The sequence below is a fragment of the Lissotriton helveticus genome, chromosome 3_1 (genome assembly GCF_964261635.1).
Source record: "Lissotriton helveticus chromosome 3_1, aLisHel1.1, whole genome shotgun sequence".
Taxonomy (NCBI): Eukaryota; Metazoa; Chordata; class Amphibia; order Caudata; family Salamandridae; genus Lissotriton; species Lissotriton helveticus.
Genome location: NC_136061.1, coordinates 878,496,997 through 878,516,865, shown reverse-complemented (window position 1 = coordinate 878,516,865; position 19,869 = coordinate 878,496,997). Strand labels below are relative to the sequence as shown.

General features: G+C 49.7%; 1 protein-coding gene across 2 annotated transcripts in view; it reads right to left on the bottom strand.

Annotated features, from left to right (window-relative positions):
• The window catches only part of AIRIM (AFG2 interacting ribosome maturation factor), a 98,546-nt gene that overhangs the window by 70,708 nt on the left and 7,969 nt on the right, over nucleotides 1–19,869 (bottom strand). The gene's annotated exons all lie outside the window — the stretch shown is intronic.

Genomic DNA, 19,869 nt, shown 5'->3' with positions numbered 1-19,869 from the left:
GCAACGCCACTCACCCACGCAACGCCACTCAGCCACGCAACGCCACTCAGCCACGCAACGCCACTCAGCCACGCAACGCCACTCAGCCACGCAACGCCACTCACACACGCAACGCCACTCACACACGCAACGCCACTCACACACGCAACGCCACACACACACGCAACGCCACACACACACGCAACGCCACTCACACATGCAACGCCACTCACACATGCAACGCCACTCACACATGCAACGCCACTCACACATGCAACGCCACTCACACACGCAACGCCACTCAACCACGCAACGCCACTCACCCACGCAACGCCACTCACCCACGCAACGCCACGCAACGCCACTCACCCACGCAACGCCACTCACCCACGCAACGCCACTCACCCACGCAACGCCACTCAGCCACGCAACGCCACTCAGCCACGCAACGCCACACACACACGCAACGCCACACACACACGCAACGCCACACACACACGCAACGCCACACACACACGCAACGCCACACACACACGCAACGCCACTCACACACGCAACGCCACTCACACACGCAACGCCACTCACACACGCAACGCCACTCACACACGCAACGCCACTCACCCACGCAACGCCACTCACCCACGCAACGCCACTCACCCACGCAACGCCACTCACCCACGCAACGCCACTCACCCACGCAACGCCACACACCCACGCAACGCCACACACCCACGCAACGCCACACACACACGCAACGCCACACACACACGCAACGCCACACACACACGCAACGCCACACACACACGCAACGCCACTCACCCACGCAACGCCACTCACCCACGCAACGCCACTCACCCACGCAACGCCACTCAGCCACGCAACGCCGCTCAGCCACGCAACGCCGCTCAGCCACGCAACGCCGCTCATCCACGCAACGCCGCTCACCCACGCAACGCCACTCACCCACGCAACGCCACTCACCCACGCAACGCCACTCACCCACGCAACGCCACTCATCCACGCAACGCCACTCATCCACGCAACGCCACTCATCCATATGCAAAACGAAAAATGTCAAACTCTTCTATTGCGAGATCTATTGCATTTTCAATGCTTGTTGCATGGTTGCCCCCACTTTTTTGCCAAACTGTTGATGTACTTTGACTGAGTATGCCCTGGGTTCCTGACAACCAGGGCTTATGTTCTTTCCCTAAACTGTACTGTTGCAAAACACAATTGGCAACTCTCTGACCACCTTGTAAAAGGTACCAAGGGCACTGTTGCCAGGGAAGGTCTCTAAGGGCTGCAGCACTTTTTGTGCCACTCTTAGAGACAGACAGACAGACAGACAGACAGACAGACAGACAGACAGACAGACAGACAGACACACACACACACAATGGTGTTTTGGTGCAGAACAAAGTGAAGATTCGACATGGCACACATTCCTGTGTGCCATGCCTACAATCCACTGCCCTGGCATAGTTAAGCCACCCCCTAGCTGGTTGGACAGTACCAGTGGTGAGGGTACAGGTGCATGAGCCCTGTACCCTTACAGTGTCTAAGTCATTTCTTAGACACTGTAAGTGCAGTAATGCCATAAAGAGTATATATGGAGCTGGGTGTTTGTCATTACAAACTCCACAGCACCAGAATGGCTTTACTGAAAATTTAGTATCAAACTTCTCAGCACATTAAGCCCACACTGATGCTAGTGTGGAAATTAATGACAAATGCACTCAGAGGGCATCTTAGAGATGCCCCCTGAAAAACGACCTAAATCTAGTGTCCTAGCTGAGTGGCTGCTCGCCAGCTGCCACCACCAGACATGTTTCTGGACCCCTGGTATAAGAGCCTGCCGCTCTCTGGATACTGAAACAATGCACATTCTGGGACGGAGGTGACAATCCTCTTCCCCAGGATGGGCAGGGTCCACGAAAGGGACGCTTCAAAGGCCTGCCACCTTTGTGAGCTAACCCAGCCATTTGCTGCTCCCAGCAACTGGGCCCCACTGGTTCTGACCCCCACTTTGAGTGGGAGAATCGGCAGGAAAACCAAGTTAGGAGAAGAGGTGCCAACCCCACTCCTCTGGTGGGGGAGGCGGGGTGAAGCCCAACTCTGAGTCAGAGTGAGGCCCATTGGTCCAACCAGTACCTACTTGTAAACGCCCCAAAATGTAGTATTTAAGGGGCAACCCTTAACCTTGCCTCCTAATACCAGAGCTGAAAAGAAGAAGCAAGAAGAAGGACCAAACAGCTGTGCAGAGGGAAGAAGAGGAGGACACAAAGTGACTTGGTCGCAGCCCTACCAGCATGTCCCAACCTCAGACTCCTTGAACAGAACCTCGGTGTGTCCTGCAGCCCATAGCCCTTGAAAACCCCGGAGAAGATGTCCTGCCTCTGCGACTAAAAAGGACTTTGTTTCACGCGAGTACCGGACGTGCTCAAAAGTAACAGACTCAGATTGCGTCTGACTATGTGAGTCCACCCCACTCCGCTCCCGGCACCCCGAGCACGAGTGAACCAACACCCTAAGCAGGTCCACCCAGCGATCCTAGCCTGGATCTCAGTGACCCTTGAACCTCAACAAGCTCCCAAATCAAGCCTGCAGCTGACAACTAGGTGGTCCCCTCAAACGCAACCGAAGGCGACCCCCCTGACCGACTCCATAACAGTAGCGGTCCAGAAAGATCAACCGTGACCGTCTGACCAACTCCGTCACTGCACACTTGCAGTCACAGGACGATGACTCCAAAGGCCCCATTCGCCTCACCAGCAGCTGACTGACTCCAAGGGAACTGCGACCAAATCTGAAGCAATAGCCAAGACCGCATCCTACACCCGGACGTCCCTGAGCCACTGGTGGTGTAGTTCTTGGGTTGGCCATTGAGACCTACAATTCTGACCTCGACCCCAGGAGCTTTTTGTCCCTCAATCTGGTGGCCTCCTTGCTGCAGTCCCTAAGCCCACGACCGTGCTAAGCCCGTTGGCTAACGTGTGGTCCCCGCACTCTGCACCCGGCCGACCTCTGTGCCGCTGGCGGTGCGACTCGAGGGCTCGTTTGACCGAATCCCACCAGCAGACCAGTAAACTCAGTTCTGCCTTTACAGGACTAAATGCGGCTCGTGAGTAATACTGTAAACCTATATTGTTTGCTAAACGCATGGACTCATTTTTCCCTCCCTCAGGAAATATACCAGCCTTGTATCTAGAGATTCCTGGCTGTGCTAGAAAAATAATTGCAAAGTAATTTTGACTATCTGCAATACCAAGTAATTCTCATGTAACTAATTCACTGCATTCAATATGTGTTTAAACTGCTTAGGATTGCAAAGTATTTCTATACTGACCTGCACCAGGCCTGGATTGGTTCTAGAAAAATAAATATAACTAAACTATATTTTTATACCAACCAACTGGACAGAGTTCACTCCTTGAGCGTGTGAAATCATCTCTTGTCTGGGTTATACAATAAATGCTTAGCACTACCCTCTGATAAGGCCTTACGGTTCGCTCACACTACCACAAAATAGAGAGTAAGGTACTGTCTACTTTTACCTCTGCCTACCTTTAGGTTCCATTGGACTCTGTTCACACTAGACCTTACTTTGGAATAGTATATACAGAGCCAGCTTCCAGACTCGTTGAGCCGCGGATGCCCACGAATGTTGCAGAGTGCAGGGGAGGTGATGCGGCGGTTCCAATGGTGGTGCGTTGTCGATGGAGTTCTGAGTGGCAAGCTGTGAGGAATTGATTTCACATCACGAGACGACAGGTGCTGTGGTGGAGTCTGGCACCCCGGACGTCGGTGTCGCAGTACTTAAGACTCCCACTGTGGTGGTTCTTCAGAGGCTCTGAGGCGGCATCGGGCCTGCTTTGTAAGTTGTCGCATTGAATAAGCAGGCAGAGGCTTGGTGTCGAAGAGTGGTGCCCGTCCCGAAGTGATGCTCGAAGTCGACAGGATGGTTTCTTCTTTTCAGCACTGCAAACTCACTTCCAAGGGCCTAGGAACTGGATTTGGCAGCACTCTGCACCGTAGAGCTGACAGCAGCCACCGACGACATCCGAACCCTCCTTGACCGAGGAGAAACAGCAGCTTTGATCCTCTTCAACCTCTCTGCAGCCTTCAACACCATATACCATTAAACACAGATCAAAAGACTCCACCACATCAGCATCGAAGAGGACGCGCTCGGATGGATCACCTCCCTCCTCACCGGAAGAACCCAGAAGATTCATCTCCAACCTTTCACCTTTGAACCCAAGGAGATCACCTGCTGTGTCCCCCAGGGCTCATCCCTCAGGCCAATGCTCTTCAACGCATACATGACCCCACTGGTCAACATCATCAGATACCAGGGTCTCATTAGAATTTCCTACACATACGACACCTAACTCATCCTCTCACTCACCGACAACCCCACCACCACCAGAACCACCGTCAACAGATGCATGACAATCATCGCCGACTGGATAAAGAACAACAGCCTGCAGCTGGACACAGACAATGCGGAAGTACTTCGCTAATGCGTTCTTTGCTTCGGCACAGTCTGCGTTACGGGAGTGGGTATCTTACTTTCTTCGGAGCTAGACTGGGAGATGGAAAAGGTGATTCGGGATAAAGGAGCAGGATGGATCTGGGTTGAGCTCTCAGTTAATGGAGTAGATATTGTGCTGCTGAACTACTATGGGACAATTTTCGATGACATTAATGCTCTGAGTCAGCTATACGATTTGTTGATAAATGCCCATGGCTCTATTATTATGGGAGGTGATTTTAATTTCATACAAGATCTAGGCCTAGAAACATCTAATAAGGGTAAACAGCATTTAAACCCAAAGACAGTTAGAATATTAAGAATTATGAAAGAAGACTTCACCCTATTTAGTCCATGGCTGCTCGATCACCCAGGCCTTGCTCAGTTTACATGTTACTCAGCTAGATTTAAAACAGCTTCACTATTGGATTTTCTCTTATAAATAAACAACTTGTAAGAGGGGAATCCACTATTTTTTCTAATTCTTTTTCAGACCATTCTTTAGTCTCCTTGGTAATAGATCTACCCATCCTCAAAAACAAAAATAACACTAGGTGGTACTTTGACAAAGCATTGCTTTCGGATCCAATATGATCTCTGAAATCCGGGAGTTTATACAATGGTTTTGTAAGGAGAATATTAATACAGCATCAGGTTTTATGGTCTGGGAAGCTTTTAAGGCCTCTTTTAGGGGATTGGTAATTGCATATAGGGCGAATATCTATAAAGGTAAGCATCATAAGACTGAAGGACTTCAGTATGCTGTAGATCGAGCTAGAGGAGATCTAATGTCTAGGGCCACAGGTGATACCGAGGAGGAGGCTGTTCAGCAGGAATTACTAAAGGTGAAAGAGCAATTAAAAAACTTCTTTATTCTTGAAGAGATCTCCAGGAGCAAAGCATTCCAACAGTATGCATATGAAAAAAGCCAACAGATTGGCAAATATTTAGCCTGGTCTACAAAAACTCAACAGAGTAGGCAATTAATCCCACAAATACGAGATTAGTGACAAAGATAGAATTTCCGAAATCTTTGTGTCTCACTTTAAGAAAATTTATGAAGAGACCCAGCTAGTTAGCACCCAGGCTCTTGAGGATTATTTTAATGCACTTCAGCTTCCCATGATTACTAGGGATGACTGTAAGGCTCTGAATGAACCAATTACGTCATCAGAATTAAGGGAAATTGTACAAAGAATTGCTTGTGCTTAGGAAAGTGGCATTGATGGAATACCGATCGAAGTCTATAAGCTGTTTTTAGATGAATTTTCAAATTTTTTGATATTCCTGTATAAACAGATCATGGGTGGGTTGCCTTTCTCTCTTAGATTTAAGGAATCAGTTGTGATTACTATCTTGAAGAAAGGTAAGGACCCTAAAGATCTGAGCTCCTATCGCCCAATAAGTCTATTAAACGTAGATGTTGGAAAATGAGGCAGCATCTGTGAGGCCTGCACAAATAACATGAATACATTTGTCCTTCACTTGGAACCAAACACCCAATTGTAGCGCCTGACTCTCAGAGGGTAGCGTAGCAGAGCAGTCTGAGGTTTACACAAGGGAGGTGGTATGGGCTAGTAATCGCCATTTGCAGGTATGCGGAAATAACACTCAATAATTGATTGTCCAGGCTGTACTTTGCTTTATAAAAGTAAGAGTACATTTATTAAACACACACACTACTCAATACTATGCACCAATTTACAAATATACATAAGCTGTTGGAATTACTTTGTGACATTGCCTAACACCTCCACCCCTCCCGCAGGGGGTTGCGGTCTAGTACCACCACTCCCAGGTATGCACATCATCTTGCCCCCAATGCAGTTAGCTGAACATAACCTGGAGCGAGGACCCTGTGCACTGGCACAATCCCTGTGGCGACTCACCCCATTATCTCAACAAGCATTTAAAATAGGGAGCCCTGCCTTGGTAACACATAACTCTGAGTGAGCATTTCCTACTGACCATGAAGTATACATACACCTCTACATCTTACGGGCTAGCAGTCTGGGTTCTTCACCTAAGCGCAGCAGCAAGAATACATGTTTAAACATCACTTTAGATTGACAGTACTCCTCCCATTTGTGGAGCATTAGAATGCATTGCAATTACAGCCCCTAAAGGCATCACAGATTAAATCACAGGATTACGCATATACAGCCAGACACCCTAGCAGGAATGTCTGACAACATAACCCAACTTTGCTTATGACATCACCATACATAGGTACTTCACATTTTACAGGTGACTTTCAGTGCCTCTACAAGCAATAACATTAGTAAATGCATTTGTGGTGCAATTACACATCTTCGCCTCCAGGAGATGCCCTTCTCCAGACATCCCCAAATCAGCCCTTCACTCCTTGAGGCACTTCTCCATACACCCCCAGCTGCAGAACAAAAGTTCAAGCCCAGGAGGTGTTATAATTCTGGATGAGCCCTTGAGGGGTTATCAGCGGCGTCACTAGGGTTGGTGACACCCAGTGCAGTAACTCATGGTGTCACCCCCTCACGACTTACCATAATTCAGACCCCAAATTGACACTCTCACAGACAATTGCACCAATTCAGTGCTCTCTCACCTGTGCCACAATGACGTGTCCCCCTGTAGTGCCAGGGTGAGCCAGAGCGTCTCTCACCAGGTTCCTGGGAAGAGAGTCACTTAAGCTGCAGGCCGTAGTGCTGTAGACTGACAATGTGGCTGTCTGTGCTGTTGAGATGGCTGGCTTGCCTGGTTAGTGCAGTGACAAGCACTGGCACCGCGCTAAGCTGCTCTCTGTTGTTATGGCACTTTGACAGCCTTGCACCTGTCTGCCACGTTCTCATTTTGAAAATATTGTGTACTGATGTGGGCAGTCGGCTGGAGCTTTCATGTGTGCCCGTGCTGACCTCTGGGCCGCATTGGTAGAGAGCTGCTAACACTGGGCATGGCTCATCTGGACTGGGGGTCCTGGGCTGTGTTTGTTAAATACTTGCAGCACCGAGATGGCCTTCGATGTGATTTAAGAACTATTATATACATTTGTATTTTAATTAATTAACTTAGGTTTCAGTGTGATGTTTTCATAATTTCAGTGAAATTATGTGACGTTTTAACGACTATGAGTGACTGGACACGAGCAAAAATCAAACATTGAAGACTGGGGAAACATAAAGGGTCACGGAAGGCAACTAGGAATTAATCAATTTAGCAGACATAGCTAGTTACAGTTGGCACTTCCTCACCTCCTCGTGCGGGCGCACAGAGCTCCTTCTTGGCACTTCCTCACCTCCTAGTGCGGGCGCACAGAGCTCCTTCTTGGCACTTGTTCACCTCTGTCATCGTTGAGCCTCTCTGGATCGTACTTTGCAATAAAGAGTTTACACCTTCTATTAGAATACCCCTTCAAACCCTAAGTTGTCCCGCGCTTGCCCCGGAAGTATGCCACAGAACACCAAGAGCATTGTCGGGCAGCACCCCTCCCCCTTACTGGTGGCTGCGCAAGAGCATCAGGGATGCTGCAGCTACTAAGCGGACCAGTGCCGATCAGTGTTTCTTTGTATATAGATTAGGAGAAAGTGAGAGATGCGCTCCTTGCGCTGCCTGAATTTGGAGCTGCGACCTTGTCTCCTGCGATAATGCATGTTAGAATCACCCACCCACACTGCAGGAAATGGGGTTCTCGTCTGAAACCTATCGTGAGATGTCTCTACTGAAAGACAAGAGGGCGGGGTCTGAGACAGTCTCGCGTGATTGTGAAGCCATGATATACTTCGCTGGGACAACATGACATGCCAGTGCATTGGAAAGGCTTCCTATCCAGGCAGGTATTTCTGGCTGCTCCTGTGCTGTGCTGTAGGGCGCTGCGATACTGGCAGCCAGGACCAGGAATCCTTATCTCGTGGCCTCCGAAAAATATGTGAGGATGATAATTGTGGTTGTTCCCCTCCACGAGCCCCCACCAGTGCCACCACCTCCAAAATCACCACAGGCTCTCCTCTACCGGCTTCCGCTGCCACAAGCTAAGTCCAGAACTAGGCCTCAAGGGATTTAAGATTTCTAAAGCAAGCTGTCCGGACGAGGCCTGTGTAGAACCGGACCTGTAGATAATGACTTGGTGTGCGTGTTCGCCCCACAACTGGTCAGAACCTTTAGGGGCGCCTGGGGCAGACCTTGTAATTGTTTAGATTTTATGCTAGTATTTGGATCGTGAGTTTACCCCTCTCCTCCAGCCAGAGACTGAAAATACACACATGTGGATAACTTTAAACTTCTCACAGGGAGGGGCCTTGTGTCCCTGCTGAAAAAAGTATTACTAAATCAGCAGAATTGTTTGTTTACTTTTTTGTGGCGTAAAAACTGAAACATTTTTATGTGGAGGAAGTGAAAAAAAGTGGAAATGCACATTCCATCTTGTCAAGTAAATGCCCAAAAATGGCGAATATGTTACTTCCATAGTTTTCGAATGTGTCTAAGGTGGGAATTTAACATGTCCAGAGACATGTCTCTCCTCCACACCCTTTAGTGTGATCTCCTATGGTGTCTCTTTCTCCACCATCTCGCACTCCTCTGGTCAGCTTCCTTCATTTTCTGATGCCTGCATTCGCCCTCTCCCTTTAGGTCTCTCTTTACTCGTACACACTGCACTCTCTCCCTTTCTCTCTCTCTCTTGCTCCTTCCTCTCAAACGCCCACCCTCACAACACCTCGGCACCATTTTCTATATGCCCATCAGAGCCCATGTGCTGCTGCCACATTCAGGGGATTCCCGGAAGGCAAGGCCGGGCAACGCGTTCATCTGCTCTGTAGTTCAGGAAGGATGTCTCGCTGCCTGCCTCAGTGACTGTCTTAGTGCTAGACTGCCCTGTATAGCCAGCAGGCGCCTCGTGCTTCCCCTCCCCTTACCGCATGCATGCACCTCGCTGGATACCCCTGCAAGCGCGAGTCCCCTCGGGACCACCTATGCTGCACACTGGTTGCATGGATTAACTCTTACATCCCAGCCGCCGCCTGCACAGTGTCATCTCATGTGATGGTGTCACCCGGTGCGGTCCGCACCCCCCGCACCCCCTAGTGACGCCCCTGGGGGTTATTCTTTTCAAGTCCCTATGAGACTTGGAGAGGGACTTCTCTTCATGCTGGGGGGAGACTGTGCTTCTCCAGTAGCTCCCCCAGCACATTTGCACCTGTGAGGTGGTGACCCCGTTCTCCTGGGGCCACCACAAGCCAAGAAAACGCTGTTTGCCCTTGCAGGCCGATCCTGGCATGCAAGACATTATGGGAACTTTTGCATATTCTAGCAGCGGCTTCCTCGCTGCTCTGGGGAGAGCCGAGCTGCCGTTCTGGCTGGCGCTTCGTGCCTCATTCCTTCCTCTGTGGGGGGCCCGGTCCCACCCGGACCCCCAGGTGAGTATACAGCTTGGGGAGACCACCCCCGCCGATCCGCTTATTTTTTGGGGGTCCGGTACCACCTGGGCCCCTGGCTCCCGTTCTTGGTCCAGTCGGGGTCCCGGTCCCACACAGGACTAGGGTGGGATCCTGGCACCCTGTGGGGAAATCTTCACAGAAGAGTGACGGCGTTCCCTGGCTTTGCTTTGGGGCCCGGGATGGGGTCCCGGGCCCCTAACGACCTCTTCGTGGGGGGACGTGACGGCGCTCCCTGCCTCCTCACATTTTCGCTGGGAGCGCGAAGGTGCTCCCCGGCTTCGGCGGGGCCCGGAGTTGGTTTCTCAGGCCCCTCTACCCATTCCCTGGGGGGGTGTGACGGCGCTCCCCTGCCTCCAGTTTCGGCGGGGCCAGGGTGGGCTCCTGGCACCCTGCGGGGGCATTTTTCACGGGGAGCGTGGCAGTGCTCCCTGACTTTTCCTCTTGTGGGGGCAGCCCCCGGGGACCTGACCCACCCAGGGGGCACATCATGGACCGGCGGCAAAGCCCTGCGCGCTTCGTCGTCGGTCCTTCCAGAGTTGAAAGGTCACCTACCTTCTGGGGGGTGTATCTCGGCCCCCTGGGGTCCAATTTTGGTGACCATGGCCTCTTCTTGCTCCTGGTGGTGCCCCCTCGGCCCCTGTGAGCACTCTCTTTCACCCTCTGGGTCTCTGAGAGGGGGGGATTCAGCCAGGATCTCTCTTCACTGGCTCCCTGCGCCAGCCTTTCGCCTGGCTCTCCTCCTGGGCCTCTCTTATCAATGCACAGAGGCCCCTGCTTCTGTGCATTGGTCCTGGTCTCTTCTCCTGGCGCTGTTCAGGATCCTGGGATAGTCAGGGGGTTCCTCCTTCCAACAGCCCATTGCGCCCGGCTCCAGCACCTTCTGCCTCAGCAGACCACACCCCAGAGAGAGCTCCTCTACCTGTGCAAGTTCTTTTTAAGAAGTTGGGGAAGGGGCTGGCAGGAAGTCTCTGTTTGCCCTATCACACAACGACACATCACTTCTCTGCCCCTGCTCCCTCCCTTCCTGCCCAGGCATATGGGTTGGATCAAGATGGCGTCGTCCAGGGTCTCCTGCCACATGGTCTCTGAAAAAGCACCTTCCCCAAGGGCTGCCTCCTCCCTGGTGCAGCCTGGTGCCTGGCACCCAGTGATAGCTGCTGATGGATGAGCCTGTAGCTCCACCCATCTTCTCTTCCTTGGAGAGGAGGCCTTAGCTTGTGGAAGAAAGGTTATCAATCCAGCCTGCTGAAGGCAGACCCCAGCCAGGCCCTGGGATTTGGCCGACTCAGAGAATTATGACATTTCTGGATGACCCAAAAGCAGTACAAATATGACTGGACTCTGTAAAATACTTCTCACACCCGTTACAGTGGACTTTAGTGCGTGTCTGGAATTTGTAGGCCTTGGGAAAGTAAAACTAACCCATGTGCTTCCTATCCCCATAAAAGAATAATTGAATACACACTGTAAAGTCAGACCCTCCAGGATATCGCGATTTCGCGGTTTGCCGCGAAATCGGCACTTTCGTAAAAATGCCGTGATTTTTACTAATGTGCCCGTGAAATCGGCACTTTTGTAGAAATCGCGTGGCATTTTTACGAAAGTAGCTATATCCTGGGGGGTCTGGTTAGTGACTAAGCTCCGTGATCGATAAAGATGATCATTAGGGAGGCAGTGAAGGTGACTTCAGGGTCAAATCGAGGTCAGGTGGTATGGCTGAGAATATACTTCCTGGAGTGCAGTCTGGACCTATGCATTGTCCACTAGAATGCACTTACCCGCTCTACGGGACGGGCGATTAGTGCTCGCTAGAAACAAAGAGTCTGTCACCTTTGACTGACAGAGGGAGATGATCGCTGTAAGTGAATTCATTAGGATTACTGAAAGAGAAACGCATGTGCGTGCATCAGCAAAGCGCCGGGGCTCATAGAAGCTCCCTGGCTACGTGAGCTCTGGCATGCATCGGATGGCGGCTGATGGTAGTGGCAGGCAGTCAGGATCGATCTCGATCTCTTCCTCTCTTCCTCTCTTCCTCTCTTTCTCCCTTTCTCTCTTTCTCTTTCTCTTTCTCTCTCTTTCTCTTACTCTCTCGCTTTCTCTCTCTCTTTCTCTCTCTCTTTCTCCCTTTCTCCCTTTCTCTCTTTCTCTCTCTCTCTCTCTCTCTCTCTCTCTTTCTCTTTCTCTCTGTCTCTCTCTCTTTCTCTCTTTCTTTCTCTCTTTCTCTCTTTCTCGCTCTCTCTCTTTCTCGCTCTTTCTCTCTCTCTCTCTCTTTCTCTCTCTCTCTCTCTCTCTCTTCCCCCCCACTTCCAGATGTCACGTGATACTCTACAAAGTTTAAACCACTCCCTACACCTACTGAATGACCATCATGTAATGCCTGTGGTGTCTCTGCCAGCCTTCCCATCTGAGAAGCCTGGGTTTGAAATACAGTTCATGACTGTTCCACTTGCTGTGGTTCTCTTGTTCTCCTGTTCATGGGAATTGTCCGCGCTGAATAGATGCAAACACACATTATTCAGGAAGGAGACTCAATTTAAATAGCATCTCTTCTCCCTCAGCTATGGGCAGATGTATGTTACTACTCTCTCCTTACTACTAATTACTTGAATCTGTCACTCACCTGCTGTCTGAGAAGGCACTGGCCACGGCACAGAAATGCTGAACTGCAACAATCGCCTCATTAGTCGGACAGAACCCTAGCCTTGTTCTCTATATTACATGAAAGACTCGCACCAAGCCATAATGGCTTTTTATATGTACTCGCCTTTCAAATGGGCACATAAAATGCCGCAAAATTGCCGCTAAATTTCCATATTTGTGCCGCTAAATTTCCATTTTTGTGCCGCTAAATTTGCTAATCCATGCCGCTATATCCTGGGGGGTCTGTAAAGTACACTGACTTTCCTTGGAATGTTTCTTCCCACTGTATAAAGCCCATTCCATGCCACCACCCAATTCTGCATAAGTCCTGCCACACCATTCACTTTGTAGCTGCTCCTAGACTGCGCATGCCAGGAATCTCCCCTGCGCAGCCCATACATGTGTGCACATGCATGCACACATGTGTCTGCATGTAACCAGCCCGGTGTCCTTTACTCCAGGTGCTGCACAGTGGCCTGGTCAAGCCAGGGGGACACCAGTAAAATTCCCATGCAGTCTCTTTCATTTTGCGATCACTATGGGTGAGTCCCAACTTATGAGGCTTCCCCACAGTAAAAGCTCAACAATTAGGTGCTCAAAAAGCGAAAAATCCAGGCGGCCCATAGTGTCAGAACCACCTTCTAACAGTAGACTACAAACCTTTTATGAAAATTTGGGCGAATAGGATCTCGGCATGTGCACAACAGGTGATACACGGCGACCAAACAGGGTTTCTGCCCAGGAAATCGATGGCTGTTGTTAGAACTGGCTATTTCTGGTAGGCTAAGGCTGACGCCAAGGCCAGGCAGAAACCACCATTCTAGTCAGGGCAAGGAAGTCACACGCCAAGATAACCCCTGCTCACCCTCTAGGTAGCTTGGTACGAGCAGTCTAGGCTAAACTCGGAGGCAATGTGTTAAGCATTTGCGCCAGCGCACAACAGCAACAACATACTAGGCACACCACAAAAGGAACTCCACACAAGGTTATATTAAAATAACTTTTGTATTTGTCAAAACATATCAGATAAAATCACACATATACATTGTGCCAACTGGCACGGCAATATTCACAAGGGATTATTTACAAGACAGGGCCACATGGGCCACTGTCATAATCAGCACTTTTAGAAATAGAAATAGTACTTATAGAACTTAGAATAAAAGTGTATAAAATCACTGTAACACAAAGTAACAGTTATAGATCACATCCAGTAACTACTGGGAACAGGTAAGTACCTCCTACGCAACCCTAAACACCTTAGGAGAATGTCACGCCGGGGACCAGGACCTCACTAGGACCACCTGTACTAAAAAGAACAACCACCTAAGTATCACACAGCATTTAGGGGTCTAAGAAAGAACACATTACCCCTGATGTATAAATATACATTCAGAGGAGTCATAACAATAGAGTAGCGCAAAAGTCACATGATGTCTAAAAACATTCAGAGGTGCAGGAATAAAAACCATACAATTGCGCACAGCCTTACATAAGCCACCACCTGTGGCAGTCCCTAGGCCAACTGGCCTTGTAGGGGCAAAGATGCCCTGAGTCTCAATGTCAGGGCGCGCTGCCATGCAGCGCCAGTCTCAGCATAAGCCTAAACGTAGCAGGTGCCCACTACTTGCTGGGCACCTGGGAATCACACAAAACCTAAACGGTGCAGCTGCCCACTAATTGCTGGGCAGCTGGGAACTTCATACTGCGGCAGGGTCCTCACTGACCCTCAGGCGCAAACTGCGCCAACTGTGGGAGCCACCCAGGCTCTGCAGCCCTCGTGCCCCCGTTGGAGCCTACACAGGCTCTGACCTAACACAACCGTTGGAGCCACACAGGCTCTAAAAACACCGGTGCCCCCTTGAGCTTCTCAGGGCTCTCAAAGCGAATATGCCCCCGGAACCTCGGGGGTTCTCAGACACTAACATGCCCCCGCTGAGCCTCGTGGGCTCGGTACCAATGGAAATGCGGGCGGGAGCCTCTCAGGGCTCTTCACACGTAGGGGCGACCCACTGCCAGCCGGGGCCGCCCTTGAAGCCCTCGGGGCTCCACACTGACGATAAGCGCGCTCGCGCTACTGGGGGGAGGGGCGGACACCGACAATGTGTCCCGGCGCCCCTCCCTTTCGTCTGCACACTCACCGGTTTGCTGGTGATCGGCGGCTCTCTTTACTCGGGGCTCCCTCAGCACACGGGAGCCCCGCAATCGCCCATCCTTCCGCTTCACCTCTTTGACGCGGCAGCTCTTCTCCGGCGGGCAGCTTCGCGAGGGCGGGCACCGACAATGTGCCCCGCGCCCCGCTCTGCCCTCTCCTTACTGCCGGCTGGTGCCTGCGGGGCTCTCCCTCAGCAATGGGAGCCCCGCACCGGCGGCACCGGCCGCCATCTCTCCGGCGCCTTCTTCTTCTCGGCTCCCGGTCATGCCAGCCAATCCTGTCGCGGCTCCACCGCCGAGCCTCCACACGACGTCATGCAGCTTCCAGGAGTCAGCCAACCACAGCGCGGCTCCTGGACCAGGCCCCCTTCAAAGGACCAATCAGAGCACGGCTCTCCTCTTCGACGTGCGGTTGGGGCGGGCACCGGCAATGTGCCCCGTGCCCCCTCCGCTACTCCTCCGTTCCTCCGGGGCTCCCTCAGCAGAGGGGAGCCCCGCGACCAGCCGCCATCATTCTTCCCCCGGTCTCCCTTAGGCACGGGAGACCGGCAACTCCCGCAAAAGCTTCCCCCAGGCAGGGGGGAGCGGAACAACACGTCCTCCCGGCCCCGCCCACAACCAGGCGGCGGGCCGGACCTCTGCTTCCGGGGAACAGCCAATGGCTGCGCGGCAACTCTCCCTGGGCCACCCAATGGCAACGCGGCCCTCATGACGAGCCCACGGGCTCTGGTCGCGCTGTCGAAGCCACGGCGGCAGTTTCTTCGCCGAAGCACGGGGTGGACTCCCGTTGTGAATGTCAACAAATAAACAGCGCTCTCCAGCGCTGGGGAACAAAGCGCTCCAAAGCGCTTAGAACACAGCTAGAGCGCTCCCAAGCACCAAAGGAAATTTAAAGCGCTCCATGCGCTAAAAATAGCAAGTCAAGCGCTTCCAAGCGCTACAACCGAAAAAATAAAGCGCTCCCCAGGCGCTAGTGCCCCAGAAGTCCTCCAGGCATCCAGGGGCTGGGCAGCGCCCGCCCCTGGTAGATTCAAGTCAGAAACAAGAACAAGAACATTTTGGAAGGGGACACAGCCCCTTCTTATACACAGAAAAGTCTTTGAAGTCCTTTGAAGTCTTTGTGCAAGTCGCCCCTGAGCCCGGTCTAAACCAGTTCTGGGGGTTGCGGAGCGCTGAGGTGGTTTCTGGTTTCTTTCTTCCTGTCAGCCTCAGGTCAGAGGTGACAGTGGGCCACCAGGAGGGGGAGCCAGCATGGTGGTCAGGCAGGCACAGCCCGGCACCATCAGACGCTATCTCCTCCCGCCTCCCTGGCAGCAGATGTGGCCTTTCATCCACGGGCTGACTCCGACCCCCTCCCTCCGGGGGCTCTGCAGCGCCTGTCACCCTCAGACCAGACAGTCAATCCACAAGCAGGCCCAGGCACTCCTGGGCCAGGCTCACCAGCCAATCACGTGCCAGCAGACTCACCACACAAATATGCCAACTTCTAAAAGTGGCGCTTCTAGACTAGACACAACCATGCTGCATACACCATTACGCAGCATTCATTCTCACGAGTTCATACATATCAAACTCGACCCTGCACTCCCCACACATCAGGAACTACCATGGGCATACATATTCCCCATTCATTCCTATGGGAGGGCAGGTCACTCACCACACATACACAGAGAGCACACGCACTTTACACTGTGCCACAGTGAAAAAGTGCGCAGAGGCCTAAAATCACCAACCCAGGTTCCAGAAACAGGCTAGGAAAAAGCAAAAAGTCTCGGGGTGAACCTGCCCAAAGGACCGGGTCCAACAGCTGTGAATCCCTTTTTTCTGATTCAAGCTATCGATTATTTCTCAGCCAGGAAGGATAGAGCTGCTATTTTACTGATGGATGCAGAAAAAGCATTCCATTTGGTGAATTGGCAGGACTGTTTTTTTATCCTAGGGAAGTTTGGTTTTCCACTCAGCCTGATAGAGATGTTAAGAGGTATTTATAAGGGGACCACTGCAAAAATAATTATAAACGCAGATCATGCGGGCAAAGTGGTAATAAGGCGGGGTACTAGGCAGGGTTGCCCCCTCCCCCACCTTTTATTTTCTCTTTTTATTGTGCCATTGGCGATAAAGATCCGCTCTAATACATCAATTTTGGCCCCCCTAACTGGAATGGCAAAAAGTAAGCTATTTGCTGTGATTTGATTTTATATTTGAATCCAGATAAGGCAAACATGCAGTCCGCGCTTGGGGAAATCCAGGCGTTTACAGAGCGGGGGTGGGGGAGCGGTACAAAGTTAATCAGTCCAAAACAGAGCTTCTTTTATTTAATTCACTGGAAGCTGATCATCCTGAAGGGTTAAAATTCCTGCCATTTAGACCTATTAGATATTTGGGCTTATATGTTACAGACGATTTCTCTGAACTGTTTTATTTAAATTACGTAAAAACTCTTAATAAAATTAAAAATCTCTTAGAAAGATGGTCGCTTTTACCATTGTCTATAGTAGGTCGAGCCTCCCTAATATAAATGTCTATACACCTTTTGCTTATATTCCTGTTTATAAATCTTCTTTTAAGAATACCAAACTCATATTGTAATGAAGTGGATAAAGTTATCCATGAGTTCATATGGGGGAAAAACACACGGATTAAGCTATTTTACAATTAGATATAGAGCAGGGGAGGCTTGCACTGCCTCAGTTTTCTACTTATTATCAAGATGTGCTAGTTAGTTTACTATGCCAGCTAGCGGCCCCTTCCTCGAAATTTGATACTTTTTTTTAAGTTCTATGCTAATAGAAAGTGCAATTAAGCTACCAGCGTTTCTGAGCACCACGAAATTACCTAAAAAGACAAGATATAAGGTAGTGAATAGAATTGTAAATCGTATGCAGTGATTTTATAAAACCTACAATGTTTCAACATGCCACACATACACCTTTCTCCAAGACTGTGACCTATGGGGTCTTCAGCTCTCACAAAAGGGATTGCAGTCCTATCATAATCTTGGCTTTCGTAAGTTAGGTGCCTTATATATAACAGTTCTAACTTGATAGCGTGGGAAGCATTTGTATTTCGAGCTGAACCCCAAAGCCGATATCTCTGGTTAAGCTTTGGGCATATAACAGTTTTTTTGCAAATAAGTACAAAGTAATTAATGAGAGGGTAAGAATTATCCTAAAAGCAGCCTTTGAGTTGAACCTAAGTGGTGTTGGAAATTGGTACAGGTTACTGCGCCAGGGAACGAATAAGAGTCTAGTTGAGGCAATGCTGCCTAAAATTGCTCAGGAAACTAATTGTAAGTTTAATATTCAGGAATGGCAACAAGTGTGTGAGCTCGGTAATAGGGCTCTGAGGGCAGCCAACTTCAAAAGAACATTGTTTCTTTCAAGATGGCTGGTGTACTATACTCCCCTTAAACTACATGAATGGTTTCCATCTATCCCAAATTAATGTTTTCGTTGCAATTCGCATGGGGCAGGGGACTAAATACATATATGTTTTACATGTCCTAAACTACAACACTTCTGGGAGGAGGCGTTTAGGTTTATTAGTGACTGGACGTATAAAGATATCTACCTTCAATGTCGCTGGCCTTATTTGGCTTTACTCACGTAATTTGTCAGCTACCAAAATATAGGCAATATTTTGTTTTCATAGGCATAGCAGTAGCCAGATCCTTGGTGCTGCAAAATTGAAAATCACAGAAGGTGCCTACAATGGCACAGTGGCTTCCTAAGTTGGACCGGACCTACCAATTTGAGGAGGTCTATGCAAACAGGGTAGGGGCGCTTCGCAGATTTAGGATGACTTGGGAGGGCTATGTTTTGGTCACACAAGCAAACGAAAATGTGTAAAATAGGCTACGCTTTGTGTAGTAAAAAGTGAGGGGGTTTGTACTGCACAAACTGTCTGTTTTTAACTGCTAAATCAATGCTAGTATCCAGCAATATTTTTTGTATTTTTCTAATTGTATTTTAGGTAATGTTTGTCTTATTTTACAGAATACTGGTTTTATATGATGTAAAATAGAATTTTAATTTATGATATTTATTGTCCAATGAAATGTGAGAACGGGTCTTATGAAAGACCGCAAGTCTTTTTATGTACCATGATTATTATGTCCGTTATCCACGCTCAATAATAAAAAATAAAAAGGCAGAAGTACTGATCTTTGGCAACAGCAGTAAAACATGGAATGCCTCCTAGTGGCCATCAGACCTATGACCTACACCCACTCCCTCCAACCACGCCAGAAACCTCAGACCATTAATTACCAACAAGCTCACCATGAAATCACAGAACAATTCCGTTTCCTCCACCTGCTATCTCACTGAGCATGCTACATAAGATCTTCAAGTGGCTACCGCTACATATGAAACCAAAGCCCTCATCACCAAACGACTGGACTATTGCAATGCCCTCTACATAGGAATTGTCGCACACCTTTTACAGATACTTCAAACCATACAGAACGTCGCAGCCAGGCTGTGAGAGGCTGGCCTGCTATATGATATCCACTACTGTAAGTGGGCACCCTGCATCAGTCCAGACAACCCTTATGGTGATCTAAGAGGTCTTAGACAACCTTAGAAAGCTCTCTGAGTGGTAGCTGTGGAAAGCAGCCTTCAGGCTTAGTGCAGAAGGAGTGTAAAGCAGCTTGTTTTACCAGAATGCAATCTTATATGTATTGATTAAGTGAAAAAGAACCACACAATGTATTTATAAAAAGATGGGGGGGGTTTCTTAGTCCTCATTGCCCAGGTTTACAAAAGATAATTATCCGAACACTGTGGTCTTCCTCGAGATGGCAACATCGGGTGACCTTTTGTTTTTTTAGACCCGGGGTGGTACACTCTAAACCTTACTTTCTATACCCTACCGTAGGTGGCTAGTTTCTCTAGACCGTCTGTAAAGCCACCACCAGAGTATTTAAGCAATATGGTATAGAATCCTAATCATTGGACTATTATATACATGAATGTTCCCAGTTCTCATAGGGGAGCCAGAACTAATTTTGTTTACTTTTGCATGCTCTATCTAACCGATTAACATATTTTATTGCGGCCAACCATTCTATTTTTGTTGGGGGAATTGTTTTTACCCAATTTTTACATATTTCCCTACGGGCAAGCCATATTAGATAGAATATAATCATTT